The sequence below is a fragment of the Moschus berezovskii genome, chromosome X (assembly GCF_049115385.1).
Source record: "Moschus berezovskii isolate FMDL1 chromosome X, NW_MosBer_1.0, whole genome shotgun sequence".
In the NCBI taxonomy this organism is placed as follows: Eukaryota; Metazoa; Chordata; class Mammalia; order Artiodactyla; family Moschidae; genus Moschus; species Moschus berezovskii.
In genome coordinates this window covers 42,966,393-42,974,418 of record NC_142488.1, presented here as the reverse complement: position 1 = coordinate 42,974,418, position 8,026 = coordinate 42,966,393, and positions in this window count along the sequence as shown.

The following is an 8,026-nucleotide window of genomic DNA, read 5'->3' as shown; positions in this document are numbered from 1 at the left end:
AAATGTAAGACCCCTCTGTCAGTCTTAGGTATACATGTGAAGTGTGAAAAGTTTGTCAAACTTAATATATTGTAAACTCACGTTTCCTACACATCTGCTTTCTGTTCAGTGTTCATTGCATTGGCTAACACTATGATTATGTGCCTACTTAGCTGAATTAAAAACCTTGTAATTCATTCTAGATCTTTCTTCCACTACCATATCTAATATGTCAGCAAGTCCCGTTGACTCTGTGAAATATTTCCTGAATCTGTCTTCTCCATTTCCTTTCTAGTTGAAGTTCATAGTCAGGCAGCAGTAAAACAATATAATAGTCTTATTTTTTTTTATTTTTGTCTTTGCTTACATTTATTTTTTATTTTTATTTTTTAAATGCTGAACAGCACCATTTTTTATTTCATTTATTTTTTTATTTTTGTTTGCTGCTGTTATTTTATTTACTTAAAAAGAGAGGGAACGTTTCTGGCCTTTTTTTGTTTTGTTTTTCTGTATGCTGCCTTAAGCTTCCTAAATTTGTGATATGTAAGCAAGCTGAAGGGTAAAGGGGATTTTGCAAAATCTCTTGAGAGGAAGGAAAGGTTGCCTTGTTAATCATGTCCTTTGGTAGGTGATCAACTGCTTGTGCAGTTACTTTTCACTTTTAATTACTTGAGCTTAAGGCCTTAATTAAATTTGAAAGTTCTCTTCTTAGAGCAGTTCATACTGACAGAGGTGCATTCACTGGATGATGTCACAGCAGTCACAACAATGTTATTTATTTATATATTTATTTCAGCTGCACAAGTTGGCTTGTAGGACCTTAGTTCCCTGACCAGGTATTGAACTCATGCCTCCTTGCAGTGGAAGTGCAGAGTCCTAACCATTGGAGCACCAGGGAATTCCCAATACAGTTAAAAGACTAGGTACAAGTGTTTAAAATATAGTTCTCTTACCACTATGAAGAACAGTATGGAAGTTCCTTAAAAAAACAAACAAAAAAAGAACTAACATATGATTTAGCAATCCCATTCCTGGCCATATATCCAGACAAAACTATAATTCAAAAAGATACATGTTCATAGCAACTCTATTCAGAATAGCCAAAATATGGAAACAACCTAAATGTCCATCAACAGATGAAAAAAGAAAATGTGATGTGTATATATACACACACAATGGAATACTACTCAGCCATCAAAAAGAATGAAATAATGCTATTTGCAGCAACATGGATAGACCTAGAGATTACAATTCTAAGTGAAGTAAGTCAGACAGAGAAAGGCAAATATCATATGATATCACGTATGCAGAATCTTAAGAAATAGTACAAATGAACTTATTTACAAAACAGAAACAGATTCACAGGCTTAGGAAACCAATTTACAGTTACCAAAGAAGAAAGGTCAGGGAGAGATAAATTAGGAGTTTGGGATTACCATATACATACTGTGTGTGCATGCACTCTCATTTGTGTCTGACTCTTTGCAACCCCATGGACTGTAGCCTGCCAGGCTCTTCTGTTCATGGAATTCTCCAGGTAAGAATACTGGAGCGGGTTGCCATTTCCTTCTCCAGATACATACTACTACATATAAAATAGATAAACAAGAAGGACCTACTGTACAGCACAGGAAACTGTATTCAATATCTTGTAATAACCTCTAATAGAAAAGAATCTGAAAAAAAAAAGGATATATGTGTATGTAACACTGAATCACTTTGCTGTACACCTGAACTAGCACAATATCATAAATCAACTATAATCCAATATAAAATAAAAATTAAATTTAAAAATAAAAGAATAAAATACAGTTATCTTGAATTTGCTTGGGACCTTTGCTCCATTCTGTTCAAGTTAATAAAACAAGCTTTTATTGAGCATCTACTCTGTGCTAGATAACCTGCTAGATTCTGGAGGGTACAAAGATGATTATGAAACATGGTACAAGCCCTTAAAAGGACAGATACCAAGACAAATAATTACAAAACAGTTAAAAGCAGAGCAGAAAAGTGTCCATGGTATAGACGTAATATATCTAGAGAGAGTTTACAAGGAAGTGGCTTCAGACAGTTTTGGTGATTACTAGGCAGACCAGTGCCAGAAAGTTGTAGAAAAGGGAACAACTTGTGAAAAATTCTAGAACTGGCTTCCTGGTAAGATGCACACAATATATCCTCTCTAGAGTAAATTTGTAACATCAATAAACATGACATAAAAGTGAAAAAGACAAAACACAAAGCCAGACTTAAAAGCAAGATAAACAACTGCTTGGACAGAAAATGAACAGAGATAGAAAATGATGGGGTAGGGAATTCCCTGGAGGTCCAGTGGTTAGAACTTGGTGCATTCACTGCTGAGGGCCCAGGTTCAACACCTGGTTGAGGAACTAAGATTCCACAAGTGGGGCCAAAAGAAAGAAAGAAAACGATGGTGTCATAAAGCCTTAGGTTTGGGAAGTTCTGAGTCTCGAAGCCAATAGTGGTTCTGCAGGGTCGGTTTATTTCAGTTCAGTTCAGTTGCTCAGTCGTGTCCAACTCTTTGCGACCCATGGACTGCAGCATGCCAGGCTTCCCTGTCCATCACCAACTCCCGGAGCTTATTCCAACTCATGTCCGTCCAGTCAGTGATATGAACAAACCGTCTCATCCTCTGTCGTCCCCTTCTCCTCCCACCCTCAATCTTTCACAGCATCAGCGTCTTTTCCAATGAGTCAGTTCTTCTCATCAGGTGGCCAAAGTATTGGAGTTTCAGTTTCAGCATCAGTCCTTCCAAAGAATATTCAGGGTTGATTTCCTTTAGGATGGACTGGTTCGATCTCCTTGAAGTCCAAGGGACTCTCAGGAGTCTTCTCCAACACTACAGTTCGAAAGCATCAATTCTTCAGTGCTCAGCTTTCTTTATAGTCCAACTCTCATATCCATACATGACCCCTGGGAAAACCATAGCTTTGACTACACAGACCTTTGCTGGCAAAGTAATTTCTCACTTTTTAATACGCTGTCTAGGTTAGTCATAGCTTTTCTTCCAAGGATCAAGTGTCTTTTAATTTCATTGGCTGCAGTCACCATCTGCCATGATTTTGGAGCCCCCAGAAATAAAGTCTGTCGCTGTTTCTGTTGTTTCCGCATCTATTTGCCATGAAGTGATGGGAGCAGATGCCATGATCTTAGTTTTCTGAAAGTTGAGTTCTGCAGGGTAAAGGGAGTTAAGTAGAACCTATGCAAGAAGGAAGAGAGTCATCAGGGGCTCTGCTTAAAGCCAACGGTTATGATGGCACCTCCTCCTCTAATCAAAAGGCCTGGGGTCGGGGGCGGGGAGCTATTGCCAAATTTGTAGAGGCTATGACTTTTAGCAAGCTATAGCTCTCAGAAGGTGGGAGGATACAAACACAGCTTTGGCACCTGGAACTCAAGTCACCCATTGGACACTATGTGACAAGACCTTGGAAATGCCACAATAAAACCTGATTTTGTATTCGACTCCCTGGGAATGGAGTGAAGATGACATCAGAAATTCTAGAGTGGATAGGAATAAGACAGAGGAGGAAGGATACCCACCCACTGACCATTCAAAGGACCCTACCAGCCAAAATGCCCAAAACACTTCTGAAAATCTAAGGCCAAGAAACACAAACATAATAAATTTATCGCAGGTGATAATAACTTATGAAACTGTCAAAGATTTTAAAGGATGATCAAAGAAGATAATGAAAGAATAGTTTTTATTCATTTACAAATGCATGGAATTATGAATAAAAAGAAGCAGAAGAGAAACAAGAATAAGTATATATGGAAAATAATCAATTATGCATTTTTAAATTAAAAATATAATTGAAAAATTAAGACACAGTAAATGGGATAAACTCTAGACCAGTCACAGTTAAAGGGACACTTTTGTGAATTGAAAGGTAGTTCCAATGAACTCCCATAAAACAGAGCACAAAGAGAAAAACAAGATTAAAAATAACATGAAAGGGAACTTCCCTGGCAGTCCAGTGGTTAAGACTCCATGCTTCCACTGCAGGGGACATGGGTAGGATTGTTGGTTGGGGAAGTTCTACACACCCCACAGTGTGGCCAAAAAAAAGGCATGAAAGGGTAGTTAAGAGATACGGAGGATTGAAAACAGGAATTCTAAAGAAGGAGAATTGGGGAAATGGAAGAGAAGCATTATTTCACGACATAAAAGATGATAATTTTCTAAAATTGAGGACATAAATCTTTAGATCAAAAGTGCTGAATACCAAACAGGATAAAATAATCTACAGCTTAGATACACTGAAAGCAAAATTGCAAAGCATCAATGACGGAAAACATAAAAGGTTATTGCAGAGAGTAAAAAATTACTTTCAAAGGTACAACAATTAGTCTAAATAGCAGATTCCTCAAGACATCAATAGATAATGGAGTGATATTTTCAGGGTATTGACAGGAAACAGCTGCCATTTGAGCATCTATTTCGTGTTAAAATATCATTTTAAAAAACTGGGAGCAAAACAAGGAGCTCTTCATAACTGCATGCTGAAAGAATTTGTCCTGTCCGGACACTATACGAAATATCAGAGAATGTTCTTCAACAAGAACAAAAGTAAGCCCAGAGGGAAGGCGTGAGCTGTAAGAAGTAGCAGTGAGAACAGAAATTGACAAAATATGTCAGTAATTTAATTATCTTAAAAGGAAAACAATTTTTTGATTTAAAAAAGTAAAAACCAAACTCTAGTTAACAATATAAGTACTATAGAAGGAGAGATTATTCAATAGAAAGTTAAAGCATATTAAAATTTGTGTTATGTTCAGGAAGGGAAATATACTGATTAATTTTAGATATTGTTAGAAAAATTTATGCTTAAGCATGGATGTAAACATTAAGGGTAACCACTAAAATCATAGAAATACAATCTGTAATTCTCAAACTAGCAGAGGCAGGAAAAGAAAAGAGAAAAAAGAAAAACAGAAAAATGTTAAGAAGATAAAATGGATCCTTATATATCAGTAATCATCAGAAATGTTTACAGATAAGCTCAACAAATGACAGAGACTGTCAGATTGAGTAAATAAAGCAAAATCCAGCTACATACAGTTTATAAAATTCACAGCTAAATGAGAAACATAGGAAAATTTAAAGTAAGGTGATGGAACAATTTCTTGAACTTTTATTCAACTAATAAAAATTTCAAACTGATGGATCTACAAGGAGAAATTTGTAATTAACAATTGTGAGAATTTAATGAAAGTCTTTCTTATGATTTATATTAATAAATTACACAAACCCAAAAAAGTAAGAATATAAGAACTAATATTTAGAATCTAGAGGTTAAATATAGAACTTAGAAAATTTTAGGACACAATTGTCAAGCTTGATCTGGTGTTTAATGCAAATGCTTGTGCTTAAAGAAATAAAGACTCTCTCTATATATATATATATATATTCTTTCCAATATTCAACTCATTGTATGAGAATAGTATACCATTAATACCCAAATAGGACAAGGATTACAGAGAAAAGAAAATTATAAACAAGTTTGATTTATAAGCAGTGATGTTAATATCCTAGATAAAATACTAGTCACAAGAAACCCAACAATATATGAAAACGGTAATAATTCATGACTGAGTAGGATTTGCCATAGGAATGCAAAGAAGACATAATCAGAAAATCCATCAAAGTAATGTACCACAGTAACAGACTAAAAGAGAAATACATATATTCAGTTCAGTTCAGTTCAGTCGCTCAGTCGTGTCCGACTCTCCGCGACCCCATGAATCACAGCACGCCAGGCCTCCCTGTCCATCACCAACTCCCGGAGTTCACTCAAACTCATGTCCACAGAGTCGGTGATGCCATCCAGCCATCTCATTCTCGGTCGTCCCCTTCTCCTCCCGCCCCCAGCCTTTCCCAGCATCAGAGTCTTTTCCAGTGAGTCAACTCGTCACATGAGGTGGCCAAAGTATTGCAGTTTCAGCTTTAGCATCAGTCCCTCCAATGAACACCCAGGATTGATCTCCTTTAGAATGGACTGGTTGGATCTCCTTGCAGTATACATACATATAAAATAGTTTAATAGATGCAGAAAGGACATTCTAAAAATTATACAATGAATTCATGATTAAAACCTTAGTTTTAACTGCATTTGTCAAGTTTAATTTTCTTAAAAGATCTGGAACAGCAATATTGGCAAAATGTTAATAATTACTGAAGCTGGGCAAAGGACATTCACTATACTATTCTACCTACTTTTGTGTATGTTCAAATTTTCCATAATAAAAATATTTTAAAGTGTTCAAAATCTTAAAAAAGATAATCTAAAGTACATAAGGCAAAATGGCAGATGGACATATAGATATTTAATATATTAGTCTCTATATTTTTAATGTTTGAAGTATTTTACAATTAAAAACACACAAAAACAGTCAGGGTGTTCTTCAAAGCAAAATTTCTTTGGGTCTATAAATAATTTGAACTAGAGTCAAGAAATTGGTAAATAATATTGAAGAGTTAGGAAAAAATAAAGTTTGTAAACGTTTTGTGTAGCATGATAAGAAAATCAGACTTCTTCCTTTGGGGAATGGAGAGTGACTGAAGGGTTTGGGAAAGAGAAGGTTTGCATGATATATTGTAATAATAACAACACTAGCAACAATATTTATATAGCTCATACTTACATAACATGTTATATGCCAGGTTCTGTTCTAAGTGCTTTACACACACTGACTCACTTAATAGTCACAATAATGCTTTGACCTTGATTCTACTCTAAGTTCCCTTTTACAAATGAGAAAATGAAGGCATAGAGAACTTGTCAAAGTCACATAGCTGGTAACTGACTTCAAGGACTCATATAAGGAGTCCATCTTTGAGTCAATGTTCTAGTACTGTACTGTCCAATATGATAGTCACTAACCTTATTTAATTTAAATTTGTTAAAATTAAATAAACTAGACATTTGGTTCCTAAATTGTACTAGCCATATTTCAAGAGCTCAATACCCAATATGTGCTTAGTCACTCAGTTGTGTCCAACTCTTTGTGACCTCATGGACTGCAGCCCACCTGGCTCCTCTGTCCATGGTGATTCTTCAGGCAAGAATACTGGAGTGGGTTTCCATATCCTCCTTCAGGGGATCTTCCCAACCCAAGGATTGAACCCAGGTCTCCAGCATTGCAGGCGGATTCTTTACCATCTGAGCCACCAGGGAAGTCCAATACCCAATATAGCTAATAGCTATTGAACTTCACAGATACAGAAAGATTCCATCATTGCAGAACATTCTATTGGACAGTACTGCTTTCAGTTCAGTTCAGTTCAGTCGCTCAGTCGTGTCCAACTCTTTGCGACCCCATGAATCACAGCACACCAGGCCTCCCTGTCCATCACCAACTCCTGGAGTTCACTCAAACTCATGTCCATCGAGTCAGTGATGCCATCCAGCCATCTCATTCTCTGTGGTCCCCGTCTCCTCCCACCCCCAATCCCTCGTAGCATCAGACTCTTTTCCAGTGAGTCAACTCGTCGTATTTTTTAAAAAATATTTTTTTGAAATTTATCTATTTAGCAGCATCAAGTCTTAGGATCTTTCTTGGATCAAGGACCTCAAGTTGTGGCATGTGGGCTTAGCTGCTCCATGGCATGCGGGATCTTAGTTCCCAGACCAGGGATCGAACCCTCGACCCATACATTTGCAAGCAAACTCTTAACCACTGGACCACAGGGAAGTCCCCTGCTTTAGTCTTATTATTGCTATTATTATCATTTTATATCAAGCACTTCTGAAGTCACTAAATTTATTTTGACATTCATCAAACCAGAATTTCTCAACCTGAACCCTACTGATGTTTGGGGTTTGGTAATTATTGGGCGGGGGGGGGGTGGTTCTGTCCTGTGCATTGCAGAATATTTAGCAGCATCTCTGGCTTCTACCTACTAGTTACCAGTAGCACTGTCTATGTCAACTTGTGACAACCCGTATATCCAGACATTGGCAAATGTCACCTGTGTGGGGGCGGGGAGCTGTGTGTATGAAAACTGTCCTTGGTTGAATTAGAGACA